Below are 16,108 nucleotides of genomic sequence, written 5' to 3'. Positions count from 1 at the left end.
GGGACATGCGTACTTTTCGTGAGATTGGGAAAGGAAAAATTGGTATCTGACACGGATGTTAGAATAAGGTTGCGACTGGTGCAAAAAGTTATTCTTGATATGGGCTCGTTGATGTTAAAAGACTACTCGGTGATTAAGTGAATGCTATAGGCACATTATTTGATCGGTAAATTGACTGGGTTGTAGACTTCTGAAAAGTTAGTAATCGACTGATGGAAATGACTTCAATTATGGGGCGTATGCGATAAGTTAATGACTTGAGGAATTACTGGTTATTCACTTAAATGGGAAGAGAAGCATTGATAATGTTTTGTGGCTGTCGGGTTCAGGGGATTAAGGTTCGCAAGACTTGAGGTGAGGTAATATGGGTTTTCGAGTCATGTTTGGATTGTGGGGACCTTGTATTCATTGTGTTATTGGCTAGATCCCTCAACTAGTGTGTTATTGCTCGGCTTGGGTGATTGAAAAAAAAAAAGGGGGATAGTCGTGCAAGTGGTTAAAGGTATTCAGATTCGATAATTGAGGTAAGAGGCGATTCTTCGATGACTAATAACGTTAAGGGTTTGAGTAAGGGATTATTAAACATGGGTATTTGAAATGATAGAATAGACGATGATGGGTTAACTGAGTTAAGTTCAGTATACAATTCGAAAATTGAGTAAGGCAATTTGGGCAAGGATGATTCAGTGGGATGCATAAGGATATTAGTGATACTGTTGTGTGATATACCGGATTCAGAGTGTTCAGTTCAGAGTGGTGAGCATTAAGGAAACGCTAATGTGCAGAGGGTGTGGTACGATCCTATCCCCAGGGTTAATTCGGCTAGTTTGCAAGACTTATGATTATGCGGTGTTCGATTGAGTGGATTCAAGGATTGACTACGGTATTGGTGATCGTGGATTGATTATAAATTGGGAAATTGACGAGTCAAGAAAAGGTATGGTTGATCGAGAGTCGGCAAGAATGAGATACATCTTGGGATTACGAGAGTCTATTTGGATTGTGGCATCGTGGTCTTGCATATTCAGATGAGGTGTGATTGTTGCGTGAGCTTAAGGAAGGAAGTCTATAGATGGACTAAGTGATATGAGGAAAATTTCGTAAGATTCGCGATCGACAGCTAGTAATAAGCATATTCAGCGAACCGACATGTTGAGATTATAAGAAGTGGCGTGATGGTACACCGTTGGAAAAGTTCATAACATTCTACAGTGAATGAGTTAGTGTGCCTTAAGAGAAAGGATGGTGAAATTCCTATCATGTGATGCTTGAGTTATATTTTCGGGGAGGGACCTTGCTCGTGGTAATACAGTATGAATGCAAATAATATTGACTCGACAGTTTGGGTAAGCGCTTGTCACGACCCGACTAGGGGCCATGACGGGTACCCGGGGCTAACCACCGAGCACCGCTCATACCATTACCCATCGTACTCATCAAGCGTTCATTCATTACTCTTATACTCAAGTCATAGGAAAAACCATTTTTTTTTCACTTTGAAAAATAATTACCTTTATATACATAAACCCTTCGGCTATCAAAATAGTGTACATACAATAAGGACATCGTGAGACCATACTACCCACACATACGCATCTACGAGCCTCTACTAGAGTACTAGACATATGGACGGGACGGACCCCGTCATGCCCAAAACATATATATATACACAAAAGAATAAATCAATGGCACCTCCGGAATAATGGGGTGCTCTCAAAGTCGCTAGTAGCTCCTACGAGTCCGGATCACCTCCTACCTACCGTGGGCATGAACACGGCGTCAAAGAAAACGGACGTCGGTATGAACATTGTCGAGTATGTAAGGCATCAACAATAATAATACATCAATGAAATAAGGAAGCATCAAATGAGGAGCAACTTCGTAATCGACTATCAATTATAAAAGAAATAACGCATCCGCTTACTCCATAATCGTCATCATATCATGTATGCATATATGTATAAGCTGCCCGACCATATAGGTACGGTGTGATAATCATTAGCACGCGTCCAGGCCTCCCGCGTCCGGGGTACCATCTCATGCCGCCCACTAGCTGGTGGTGTCCGCCATGCCATCTAGACATGGTGTATCGCCGCCCCGCCTTAGCGGTGTACCCCGGCCATATAGGCGCGGTGTAATATCATCATCATGTACTCGTCATAATGCATGCATAGAACTCAAAGATAACTATACTTTATCGGGGTGACATAAGGTCGTGAACCCCCGATTCCATTATGGAGCATTCATAAGCATTCTGCCTCACCTTGAAGGAATTAGCATATAAGGTGAGTGTATACAATAAACAACATCAATGGATCGTAGTTAACATCATTAGCTTTGTAGAAACATCATATCGTGAACTCTAGAATCTTTGGACTTAAGCTCATCATCATCATGTTCATAATATCTCTTATCTTTAACTCATATGGCTATTCATGAACATAGACTCTTAGTTTTCCGGAATGTAGGAAATTCATGGAGAAGGAGGAAAATCATGCCATAAGATTCATGCCTTAGAAAGAAAGGACTAGCCTCACATACATTTTCCTTTAGCTATTCTACCGCTTGATCGTTCTCCTTCAATGCTCACGTCTTTACCTTGAGGAGTTCGTATTAACATTAGCTAAACGATTATAAGAACGTGCTTACTAAAGCTAGAGAAAATTGGGCAGTATTTCCTTTTTTTATACAACTTTCCTCATATCACATATCAACTCCCAAACATCCATAACAACATTCACAATATTATAAGCAACCACATTATCCACATTTCTCAATTTCACTTCAATTTCTCCATAATCATGGTCATAGTTCACTATTGCGTTTTTCTCACATATAATACTTATCCCATGTTCTAAGTGTCACTTATAACATTATAATCACAACATATCAATATTCATGACTCATTCCAAACCTTGCTCAAAATCTCATTATTCCTATCTTTGTGACCCATTTTCTATCTCCTTCCATAATCTAAGTCTTTCAACCTCTCATTACCTTAAGCTACATGAAAAGTCATAAAACTTACCTTAGATAGTGTAGGAATAAGCCTTGAGTGGAAATACTTCTCTTGCACCAAAACCCTAGTTCACTTCCATTGGAATTCCTTGGCTTGGATGAACTTGAATGTGTTTCATACACTTGATTTTTGTTGGTTTGATGAAGTTGATCATCAATTTCTTTTAGGTTCTTATGGATGAAGAGTGGAGAGTTCTCTAGAGTGTTCTTGAGGTGTGGAGTGAAAAATGAAATGAAATAAATGAGGTTGGGGGTCCTTATATCACTTAAAAATTTGACCCGACTCGGACATACAGACCAACATACGATCCATATCTTTTATACTGGCCGTATGTCTGGTCGTATGTTTGGTCCAGTGAAGGTCCCATTCTGGGCAAAACATACGGCCAGTATATTTTATACGACCAGTATGTTGGACCGTATGTTGCCCAACTTTCCGGAATTCATTCTCGTCGGCTCGTTTGATCTTCAATCCTTATGGAACCTTCTTAACACTTGTTTAACACCTCATTAACAATCTAATGGATGTTATAGCTCTTCTCCAAAACATCATTAAGCTCTCATTAATTCGATACTCCTAAATCTTGCCCGACACACAACATATACCTTGCTTCCCTTAATAACTCCCGTCTCCTACCTCGAATGTCTTTGAAATCTCATTTAGAATCATCAAATGTTATTTCTTACTTACCAAGATATCGTATACTTCATACCCTTTGTTAGTCTATTCACTGTACGTTAACGGGAAATTTCCGAGGTGTAACATTCTTCCTCCCTTTTTGGGAACATTCGTCCTCGAATGTTAAGCACTCGGGAATTCTATGAAAATTTCGCGTAGTTTCCCCTGTAATATGGCACTACCATCCTGTCACAACAACCCACAATAACATTGCCTCACAGGGCTACAACATAATAGCAATATAAGTTGGCCACACACGACCTATATGTATAAAAAGAAAACATACATACCTCATAATCTTGATGTTTCATCATGGATCTCTTTCGGGGGCTGAAATAAGTGCGGGTATTTGGATTTCATACTCTCTTTTGCTTCCCAAGTCATTTTTTCTCGGTTGTTATTTCTCCATAAGACTTTAACTGAGGCTACTTCCTTATTTTGAAGTCTCCGTACTTGCCTGTCTAATATGGCAATGGGCACTTCTTCATAGACTAGCTTTTCTGTCACTTGAACATCATCTACGAGAACAATCCTCGTAGGATCTCCAACACACTTGCGAAGCATTGAGGCATGGAAAACTGGATGGACCGATTCAAATTCTGGAGGCAAGTCCAATTCATAAGATACTTGACCCACCTTGCCGATAATTTTATAGGGTCCAATGTATCGAGGACTTAACTTTCCTTTCTTACCAAATCTCATCACCCCTTTCATTGGCGACACCTTCAAAAATACCCAGTCATCAACTTGAAATTCTAAGTCTCGTCGGCGGTTGTCCGCATAAGATTTTTGGCGACTTTGGGCTGTCAACAATCGATCTCGGATCACCTTGACTTTTTCTACTGCTTGTTGAATCAACTCAGGGCCTATTAGCTGTACTTCTCCTATTTCAAACCATCCAATTGGAGACCTGCACTTCCTTCCATATAAAGCTTCATACGGAGCCATTTGAATATTGGAATGGTAGCTGTTATTATATGCAAACTCAATAAGGGGTAAGTGGTCATCCTAACTACCACCAAAATCTAGAACACATGCTCGTAGCATATCTTCCAAGGTCTGAATGGTACGTTCGGCTTGTCCATCAGTCTGCGCATGAAATGCCGTGCTAAGCTTTACTTGAGTACCTAGGCCTTCTTGGAAAGATTTCCAGAACTTAGCTGTAAATTGTGCCCCTCTATCTGTGATAATGGATATCGGAATATCATGGAGTCACACAATCTCCCTGAGGTACAACCTTGCATAATCTCCTGCTGAGTACGTGGTTCTGACTGGAAGAAAATGAGCTGCTTTCGTGAGTCTGTCCACGATCACCCATATGGAATCATATTTGCCTCGGGAACGGGGTAATCCCACAATAAAATCCATGTTGACCACTTCCCATTTCCAAGTAGGGATTTCCATTGCTTGCAACAATCCTCCTGGCTTTTGATGTTCGATTTTCACTTGCTGGCAATTTGGACATTAAGCTACAAATGTCTTTCTTCATTCAATCCCATCAATAAATTAAATTGAGATCATGATACATCTTTGTCGCTCCTGGATGAATAGAATACTGAGAATAATGAGCTTCTTCTAGAATTCGGTGACGTAATCCTGCAACATTCGGAACACATAGCCTGCCCTCGGTATCTAAGAATTCCATCCATTGAAGTTTCAAATAGGGACTTCTCTTTTTCATGAAATGTGTTTCTATAATGGCTCAACTAAGGATCTTCATATTGACGCTCTTTCACTTTTATATTCAGGGACGAAACTGTCGGATTATTAATACCAATTCCTGCACTACCTGCATCAATTAGACGTACTCCAAGATTAGCTAGTTGGTGGAGCTCATGAATCAATTCTTTCTTCTCTGAAGGAACTTCACATAGGCTGCCCATTAATCAGCGGCTAAGCGCATCAGCTACTATATTTGCCTTCCCGGGGTGGTATAAAATACTTACATCATAATCTTTCAATAATTCTAACCACCGCCTCTGCCGCAGATTCAACTCCTTCTGTTTGAAAATGTATTAGAGACTCTTGTGGTCCGTATAAATATCGATATACACACCATACAAGTAATGTCTCCACATCTTTAATGCATGAATAACTGCAACCAATTCGAGATCATGAGTTGGGTAGTTCTTTTCATGTTTAAAAGCGGTACGCCTCGAAGCATAAGCGATGACTTTACCGTCTTCGCATTAACAAACACCCTAACCCAACACGGAAGCATCACAATATACAACATAACCATCTCGGCCCTTACCGGGAGTGTCAAGATTGGGGTTGAAGTTAATACGTCCTTCAACTCTTGGAAGCCGCGTTCACAAGCATCATTCCACTGAAATTTAGCTGACTTTTGGGTTAGCTTCGTCAATGGGGCTGAAATAGAGGAAAATCCTTTTATGAACCTTCTATAGTATCCTACCAATCCCAGAAAACTACGGACTTCCGTAGGCGTTGTAGGCCTTAGCCAAGTCTTCACAGCTTCAATTTTCTGAGTATTAACTCGAATGCCATCATCTGAAATAACATGAACTAAGAATGTTACAGAATTCAGCCAAAACTCGCACTTTGAAAATTTTGCTTACAATTCTCGAGTTCGAAGAATTCCAAGAATAATACGTAAATGGTCTAATACATGTTATCGATTCGTGCGAGAGTATACCGTAATATCGTCAATGAATACTATTACGAATAGATCCAAGAGAGGCTCCGAATACATTATTCATCAAATTCATGAACAACTTCCGGAGCATTAGTTAACCCAAATGACATCACCCGGAATTCATAATGGCCATATCTCGTTCTGAAAGCTGTTTTGGGAATATCTTCTTCTTTAACTCTCACTTGGTGATAACCTGACCTCAAGTCTATTTTGGAAAACCACTTGGCACCTTGTAATTGATCAAACAAATCATCAATCCTTAGGAGAGGATATTTATTCTTTATCGTCACCTTATTCAACTGCCTGTAATCAATGCACATCCGTAGGGAACCATCTTTCTTTCTCACAAATAAAACGGGTGCTCCCCACGGTGATAAATTGGGCCTAATAAACCCCTTCTCAAGCAAATCTTCCAACTGTGCCCTTAGCTCTTTTAATTCTGCCATAGCCATTCGGTAAGGAGGAATAGAAATAGGCTTGGTATCCGGCAACACATCAATAGCGAAATCAATCTCTCTTTCTGGAGGAAGGCCTGAAAGTTCATCTGAAAATACATTCGGAAATTCATTCACTACCGGAACGGATTGAAAAGTTGGCGACTTTGCTTCGGTGTCATGAACTCGGACTAAGTGATAAATATAGCCCTTAGTTATCATCTTTCTTACCTTAAGGTAGGAAATAAACCTATCCCCTCGGGAGATCTTGTGTTACCCTTCCATTCAAGCACGGCTCTCCCGGAAATTGAAATCGAACTACTTTCATTCGGCAATCAATATTAGCATAACATGAGGCTAACCAATCCATACCCATAATCATATTGAAATCTAACATTTCCAGCTCAACTAAATCAGCTTTAGTCTGGCGGTCGCATATCACGATTACACAATTTTTCTACACTTGTCTAGTTATCACGGGATCACCAACCGGAGTAGATACCTCAAAAGGTTTAATTGGCTCGGGTTTCACCCCAATACGACCAGCAACATACGGGCAATCTCGCATCATATGCCCAACCTGGCCACAGGCATAGCAAGCATCTGAACCTTGGCGACACTGTCCGGAATGTAATCTAACGCGCCCCGCATCGCGGCATCGGGGTCTCCTCTCGGCTATAATATCCCCCAACCGAGAACCCGAGGCCCTCGAACTCGACCCCGTCACCCGAACAAAGGACGATCAAACCTCCTACCCGTAAATCGTGAAGGTGCACTAGTCACCGACTGGTCTGAGTGTCTAGAATGTGTTGCCTGAACTCGTCCCCCTCTGTAGTCGCTAGCGGAACCCATAGATCTGGCCCTCTTATTTTGCTCTCGTTCAATATCACGATCACCCCTTTGCGGATATTGTTGTTCTTCTAGATTCTGGGCATGGGCTTGAATGCGAGAAATATCCATCCCATCTTGCAATGAAGCCGTCAAGCAGTCCTTGAACAAATGTGGCCCTAAGCCACTCACAAATCTATGCACCCGATCTCCCATGTCGGCCACCATAGTCGGAGCATACCTAGCCAAAGAATTAAATTGAAGGCTATACTCCCGGGCACTCATAGTTCCTTGCTTCAAATTTAAGAATCTATCCGCTCTAGCTCGGCGGACCTCGGGTGGCAAATAGTGGCAGATGAAGGCATCTACAAATTCTTGCCAAATAGGGGGAGGCGCATTCTCTTTTCTTGATGATATCCAATTATTGTACCATAATACCACCACATCCCGGAGTCTATACGATGCCAACTCCACAGATTCAGTTTCGAAGGCATGAATAATCTTCAATGTTCTCAACATTTCATCGATAAAACTTTGCGGGTCTTCATCTGACTTTGACCCGAAGAACTTCGGAGGATTCAAACTCATGAAATCACGGGCTCTAGTGCTAACGGCCCTGTCGCTTGAACCCGAACCCTGCCGCTATGCCTGGGCGGCAACCAACTGCGTCAATAGATGAATAGTCTCGGTCACTTGTTGACCCGAAGTAGCCAGTGGAGGAACTGGAGGCATAGGAGCTGGAGTTGAAGCCCCTTCTTGTTCTTCTATAATAAGCGGAGTAGAAGAGGCATTAGATAGAGCCTCATTATTTGATTCACCCTCTTCTACATTCATTGATGGCTCTCTTTCTACCCGCCTTTTCATCGTAATCTTGCCCTTCTGGGAGGCTATAGCTTTTCCCTTTGGCGGCATTTCTGAAATCATAACACACTATTAGGGAGGAAAAATCTTATACACGGCTCTATCGCACGATCTCATAAGAAGAAGAATGGTCATTTTTCCTAAATGCCCTGTAGCCTCCTGTTTACTAGTGTGGCGCGCAACACACCATAAACAAGACTCTACTAGACACGGCTCGTAGACACTTCCTAGGACTGAAATCGAAGCTCTCATACCGCTTTGTCATGACGACTAGGGCCCATGACGGGTACCCGGGGCTAACCACCGAGCACCGCTCATACCATTACCCATCGTACTTATCAAGCGTTCATTCATTACTCTTATACTCAAGTCATAGGAAAAACCATTTTTTTCACTTCGAAACATAATTACCTTTATATACATAAGCCCTTCAGCTATCAAAATAGTGTACATACAATAAGGACATCATGAGACCATACTACCCACACATACGCATCTACGAGCCTCTACTAGAGTACTAGACATATGGACGGGACAGGACCCCGTCATGCCTAAAATATATATATATATGCACAAAAGAATAAATCAATGGCACCTCCAGAATAATAGGGTGCTCTCAGCGTCTGCTAATAGCTCCTACGAGTCTGGATCACCTCCCTGCCTACCTGTGGGCATGAACACAGTGTCCAAGAAAACGGACGTCAGTACGAACATTGTACTGAGCATGTAAGGCATCAGCAATAATAATACATCAATGCAATAAGGAAGCATCAAATGAGGAGCAACTGTAACTGACTATCAATTATAAAAGAAATAATGCATGCTGGCTTACTCCATAATCGTCATCATATCATGTATGCATATATGTATAAGCTGCCCGACCATATAGGTACGGTGTGATAATCATTAGCCCGCGTCCAGGCCTCCCGCGTCCGGGGTACTATCTCATGCCGCCCACTAGTGGTGTCTGCCCATGCCATCTAGACATGGTGTATACGCTGCCCGCCTTAGCGGTGTCTGCCCGACCATATAGGCGCGGTGTAATATCATCATCATGTACTCATCATAATGCATGCATAGAACTCAAAGACAACTATACTTTATCGAGGTGACATAAGGTCGTGAACCCCCGATTCCATTATGGAGCATTCATAAGCATTCTGCCTCACCTTGAAGGAATTAGCATATAAGGTGAGTGTATACAATAAACAACATCAATGGATCGTAGTTAACATCATTAGCTTTGTAGAAACATCATATCGTGAACTCTAGAATCTTTGGACTTAAGCTCATCATCATCATGTTCATAATATCTCTTATCTTTAACTCATATGGCTATTCATGAACATAGACTCTTAGTTTTTCGGAATGTAGGAAATTCATGGAGAAGGAGGGAAGATCATGCCATAAGATTCATGCCTTAGAAAGAAAGGACTAGCCTCACATACATTTTCCTTTAGCTATTCTACCGCTTGATCGTTCTCCTTCAATGCTCACGTCTTTACCTTCAAGGGAGTTCGTATTAACATTAGCTAAACGATTATAAGAACGTGCTTACTAAAGCTAGAGAAAATTGGGCAGTATTTCCTTTTTTTATACAACTTTCCTCATATCATATATCAACTCCCAAACATCCATAACAACATTCACAATATTATAAGCAACCACATTATCCACATTTCTCAATTTCACTTCAATTTCTCCATAATCATGGTCATAGTTCACTATTGCATTTTCTCACATATAATACTTATCCCATGTTCTAAGTGTCACTTATAACATACTTACAATCACAACATATCAATATTCATGACTCATTCCAAACCACTGCTCAAAATCTCATTATTTCTATCTTTGTGACCCATTTTCTATCTCCTTTCATAATCTAAGTCTTTCAACCTCTCATTACCTTAAGCTACATGAAAAGGTCATAAAACTTACCTTAGATAGTATAGGAATAAGCCTTGAGTGGAAATACTTCTCTTGCACCAAAACCCTAGTTCACTTCCATTGGAATTCCTTGGCTTGGATGAACTTGAATGTGTTTCATACACTTGATTTTTGTTGGTTTGATGAAGTTGATCATCAATTTCTCTTAGGTTCTTGTGGATGAAGAGTGGAGATTTCTCTAGAGTGTTATTGAGGTGTGGAGTGAAAAATGGAATGAAATAAATGAGGTTGGGGGTCCTTATATCAACTTAAAAATTTGACCCGACTCGGACATACGGACCAACATACGGTCCGTATCTTTTATACTGGCCGTATGTCTGGTCGTATGTTTGGTCCAGTGAAGGTCCCATTCTGGGCAAAACATACGGCCAGTATGTTGGACCGTATGTTGCCCAACTTTCCGGAATTCATTCTCGTTGGCTCGTTTGATCTTCAATCCTTATGGAACCTTCTTAACACTTATTTAACACCTCATTAACAATCTAATGGATGTTATAGATCTTCTCCAAAACATCATTAAGCTCTCATTAATTCGATACTCCTAAATCTTGCCCGACACACAACATATACCTTGCTTCCCTTAACAACTCCCGTCTCCTACCTCGAATGTCTTTGAAATCTCATTTAGAATCATCAAATGTTATTTATTACTTACCAAGACATCTTATACTTCATACCCTTCGTTAGTCTATTCACTGTACGTTAACGGAAAATTTTTGAGGTGTAACAGCGCTTTGGTTATTAAGGACTTGGGGGTAATTGCGTGAGATTTTGAGTGGCATTGCAAGATTGGATACTTTCGGGGAATTTACGAACATATCAAGGTGATACTATGAGAGGTTCAATGTTATATAATTACTATATGAGGCTTCAGGTTTTGCATTGAAAGTTCGAGGTTGAATCGGATTTGCGTATCGGGTAAAGGTCGAAAAACGTGAAGATTGAAATCGTAAGGTATAGCTCTTCGGTACTAAGTTTATAACTGAGATAGGACTCAACTTGTGGAGCCGAAAGTGATGGACGGGATTTGTTATGCATGGTACGGCTGTGATTGGTTTTGAAATTCGGAATCAGTTCTAATGATTATTGGTGGCATCCGAGAGCTGGGCATTCATTCAGTGTCAGCATGGTTCGAGTTTAGCTTGATGGTCTAGGGTTATATTTCTAGGAAGAGATTTAAAGATTCGATGTGTTTCGGCTCAGATTTGAGGTATGACAGATTTATCGAGCTTTGTTAGGGTTACCCAGTGGATTTGACGGTATTTTCTGTTCTTATTTTTTGAGAACACTTACTTATGCAGAATAATAGTATACAATGAGCCTAGTACAGATTTGAGGGGGAACTGTTGTGCGAAAGGTCTCTATTGTGATTAGTTGCTTGCTTGACAAGATATTCTGTGGTATGGTTTCCGTATTGTGATTTGAAGGTTTAAGAAGACTTGGAACAGGCCGAGTTGGCTGCCGGTAAGATCAATTTTGATGGAATTGCGTAGAGATCACAGATAAATCAAGGATTCTTTCTGGCGAAGGTAAGTTATGGGTTTAGAATTTTGGTATGTGTGTTTATATGTTTCTAAGGAATCGCGGTACGAGAAATGACCCTAGTAAGTGCGAAAGAAAATTAGCGGAATCAGAGTATATTCATGGGTTAGGAATAGGCTACGGTTTGTTACCATGTTTCAGAGGATTGCGTTGGTTTGGGAAAGTGTTTATGGGGCCTATTGATTGTGTTCAGAGTTGCAGTTTTATTCGAACCAGAGAATTCGAGTAAAATGATTCATTTATTAGAGGATCAGTTGCGAGGGAAAGCCGAATATGGAGATATGAGAATTGGAGCTTGAGCTAAGCTTAGAGATTTGTGACTGGTACATGAGCCAAGGTGCTTTGGCTAGTTTGAGATTACCTGTTGTTGGGCCCCTTGTTCTATGAGTTAGTTTTTCACCAGATCTGTCGAATGTTCATTCGATTTTCCATGATTCTATGTTGGAGAAGTTCCGTTCTGGTGGTTTTTGTATCATTCGTTGGGATTCATTTTTGTTCGATGAGAATCTTTACTGTAAGAAGAAGTCCAACATGCATAGCCGATATCTTCAGTTATTGCCGATTCGAGCATTTTTTTTTCCATCCTCTCTTCCTTGTCGCTCGAGGTTGAGCGATTGTTTATGTAACGACCCGTTTGGGGTCGTTATTGCATCTCTGACCCTTTTGACCCTTGGTTAGCTCACTTTTGACCCGAGGGGACTATTGACACGCTTCCCGAGGTGTTTAGATTTGATTCGAGTGACTTTTTGTGAAAATTGGGCTTAAAGAGAAAAATGGGGACTCAAAGTTACTTTTGGGTAAACGGACCTTTTTCTGAAATTCATCGATTCCGAGAGGTCCGGATGGCTATTTAGAACTTGTGTGCATATTTGGTTCGGTTCCCAATGCACTCAGGTGCATTTTGGGACTTGGGTGGGAAAGTTAGTTTTGAGGTATCGGGGGTTGACTCGGTCAACAAGATCTCTAATGGGAATTTCGAGGGCACGAATGCGTTGGTAGCGTGTTTTTATGTATATCTTCATATTTGATTTGTGTTCGGGAGGTTCCGGGATGGTTCCGAGGGTCGATTTCAAGTTTGGAAGACACCATAAAAATCTGGTGTCTGGTGACCGCTTTGGTACCAAAGCGGTAGCGTGGAAGCGCGAGCGAAAGCACGGCCGAACCGCTGAAGCGGTAGCGCAAAAGCGCTGGCCGAACCGCCAAAGCGGTAGAGCGAAAGCGCTGGCCTGCCCGCGGAAGCGGCTGACGGACCAGATTTTCTTTTTAAAAGGCCCTATGTCTTTCATTCATTACCAACTCTGAAATAGAGCTTTTGGGAGCATTTCAAGGCATTTCTTGGGGGATAATCATTGTGGTAAGTACTTCCATCTTCATTACCATTCCTTATTCCATTAATCATCATAGGAAAATCTATAAAATTTGCTAGTTTCTTTAAGAACTTGTGGATTAAAAGAGAGTTTTCATGAGTTCTTCTTTCTAGGCTTTTTAATGATGAAATTGATTGGGTTATGCTAGATTATGATGTATCTATGATTGTTAATCATATATCTTCTTCCATTATTAGTGTTGGATTCTTGAATTTAAGAGTTAGGGTTTATACCCAAAATTGGAGGTTTTGCTTGAATTTCGAAATTGGGTGAATCTAGCAATTAGTTGATGGGTTTTGATCACCTAGTGTTTAATTTGATATGTTACCCCCGGATTTCCCGTTTTGCCCTTGTGGGCCCCATTTCCCCAAATTCTAGGGTTGATTTTGACCTAATTTGAATGATAGCAATATAGGTATCGCTCTTCATGATTTCTAATTTAGATTTTGAATATTCCTAGACTTTCTTGATCTTGAGGCTTAGCAGAAAGCGAAAGCAAAGGGGCGATTGTTGGTGTTTGCTGTTCGGCCATCCAGGTAGTTATGGCTTACCCTTGGTAAGACTTCGTATAGCAAAGCATATATTTAGATTATATTGTCGGAGAGAACATGTAAACCTTCGGGTGTGAAGTTGGGTTGGATATTGTCTTAGGTTGGGCCTTATTGCGTGATTGGGGCTAGCCACCCCGTTATGTTGTGACTTGATTGTTCTATTGTGTTGGCTTGATGCCACGTGTTGTTAGTAGATATTGGAATCTGTTGTCCATCTTGATTGTGATATTGTAGTATCTTACGGCTTGATGTCGATAGAGATGAGTTCTATATGACTTAGGTAATCTTCATCGATGTTATCAAGGCATCTATGTCGTGTACTTGTGACACATATATTATCACATACCCGTGTTGGTACTTATGACACATATATTATTGGCGTACCCATGTTGGTACTTGTGACTTTGATATGTTATTGGCATACCCATGTTGTTACTTGTGACATTGATTATATTGTTGGCATACCCATTTTGGTACTTGTGATATTGATCAGATTATTGATGTTGACACATGCATTGCACGCATTCTCATCCATTCATGATACACTGTTGATACCTTGATGATACTTGATGAAACACTGTGATGAGCTAGGCTCGATTTTTACATGAGTGACGTGAGAGTCTGATTGTTACACCTCGAAAACTTTCACGTCGTTTGCGTTGTGAGTAAACTAAGTAAGCTCGGAGACGTCATAGAACCCCTATAAGGTTAAGGAATACTCTTAACAAGTGTTAAGTAAGTGTCTAAAGGTTCCGGGATCAAGCAAATCGAAGAAAATAAGTTTGTCAAAAATTTGAAAAAATTTGGCTGAATTTTGGATAGAAATTTTAGGTCAACTTTAGAGAGGTATATCTCCTAATATATTAGGAGTTTTGAAGTGAAACAAAAGCCTAAAATGAAGTTCATGAAGTCTAGTTTCCAACGCAACAAACCGCTCGTCGATATGACATTAGAGTAGAGAGTTATGGACGTTACAAGTTAGGCCAGCGGAGCAGAGATTACTCTACAAGAATACGCAAGCGCAGTGCGAGAATGTGCAGAGGCGCGTCCAGCTACAGTGCTCAAACGCGCCAGCGCAGTGCGCGATTGCGCCGAGTAAATTTTAGGTCGGTGCAAACCGACTCTAAAACACTATAAAAAGGGTATTACCCCCTCATTTGCACTTAACCACCCTTAAAAAACATCCCAAACACTCTGGAACTTTCTCCAAACTTCCGCCCATAAACTTTTAGCCCAAATCAGGTGAAATCTCGGGATTTAGGTTCAGATAGTGTATAGTTGTGATTATAGTATCGTGTTGCGGTGAATCTTCGCTTGGATTTAAGGCGGATATCGAAGATATTGCGGCTCTAGTGGGAATAAGGTAAGAATCTTTCCTTATTAATATTGATTTAGGTTTATTTACGGAGATAGAGCTATTAAATGGTCGTATAATGAACTAGTGGTTAAGAAATCGAATAAACATCGTGTGGGATGTTTTATGGAGTATTTTGGTATTGATGATGATGTTGTTGATGTTAGTATTGTTGTTGTTGTTGTTGGTTAATGGTACTGTGATTTCGGGCTAGGCATATAAACATGGGAGATCTTTGCTCGAATTTCGGCAGATTCTAACATGATTTAATTTGAAGGCTTGAGATAAGCATACGACGATAAGCCTAACAATAGTATGAATTCTCTTCAATGTAGATTTACGAGCTTGGGAGGATAAGCGTTAAGTAGTAGGAGACAAAAAAGGTATGTTAAGGCTAGTCCCTTTCTTTCTAAAGGCATGATTCTCTTCTTATGAATCCATACATGTTTTCCATAATATCCTTACTCCCAAAAAGCTAGAAGTTCATGATTCTCTCATTTCTTATGATGATAAAGATAGATGTTTTCTATGATGATAATGATGATGATGATGATCCCATTTTTAGAGATTCCAAAGTTTATGGTTTTGATGCAATTATGAGATTATTGAGCATATTTCATGATTTTCTTGATTTTATTCATTGTTGTTGATCTCACCTTATGATAATTGTTCCTTTAAGGTGAGATATAGCGATGATGATTGTTACAGAATATAAATCGGAGGTTACCGACCTAACGTCACTCCGATAGATTTATAGCTTTTATTTGGGCTTCGTGCATGCTAATTATATATATATATATATATATATATATTTGGGAGATGGGAAAAGGGCGAGGCATTATATACGCATAACCACCTGATCAGTTAG

This window comes from Lycium ferocissimum, chromosome 2 (assembly GCF_029784015.1).
Source record: "Lycium ferocissimum isolate CSIRO_LF1 chromosome 2, AGI_CSIRO_Lferr_CH_V1, whole genome shotgun sequence".
NCBI classification, from domain to species: Eukaryota; Viridiplantae; Streptophyta; class Magnoliopsida; order Solanales; family Solanaceae; genus Lycium; species Lycium ferocissimum.
The sequence above is the reverse complement of the archived record's forward strand: the minus strand, read 5'-3'. Positions refer to the sequence as shown.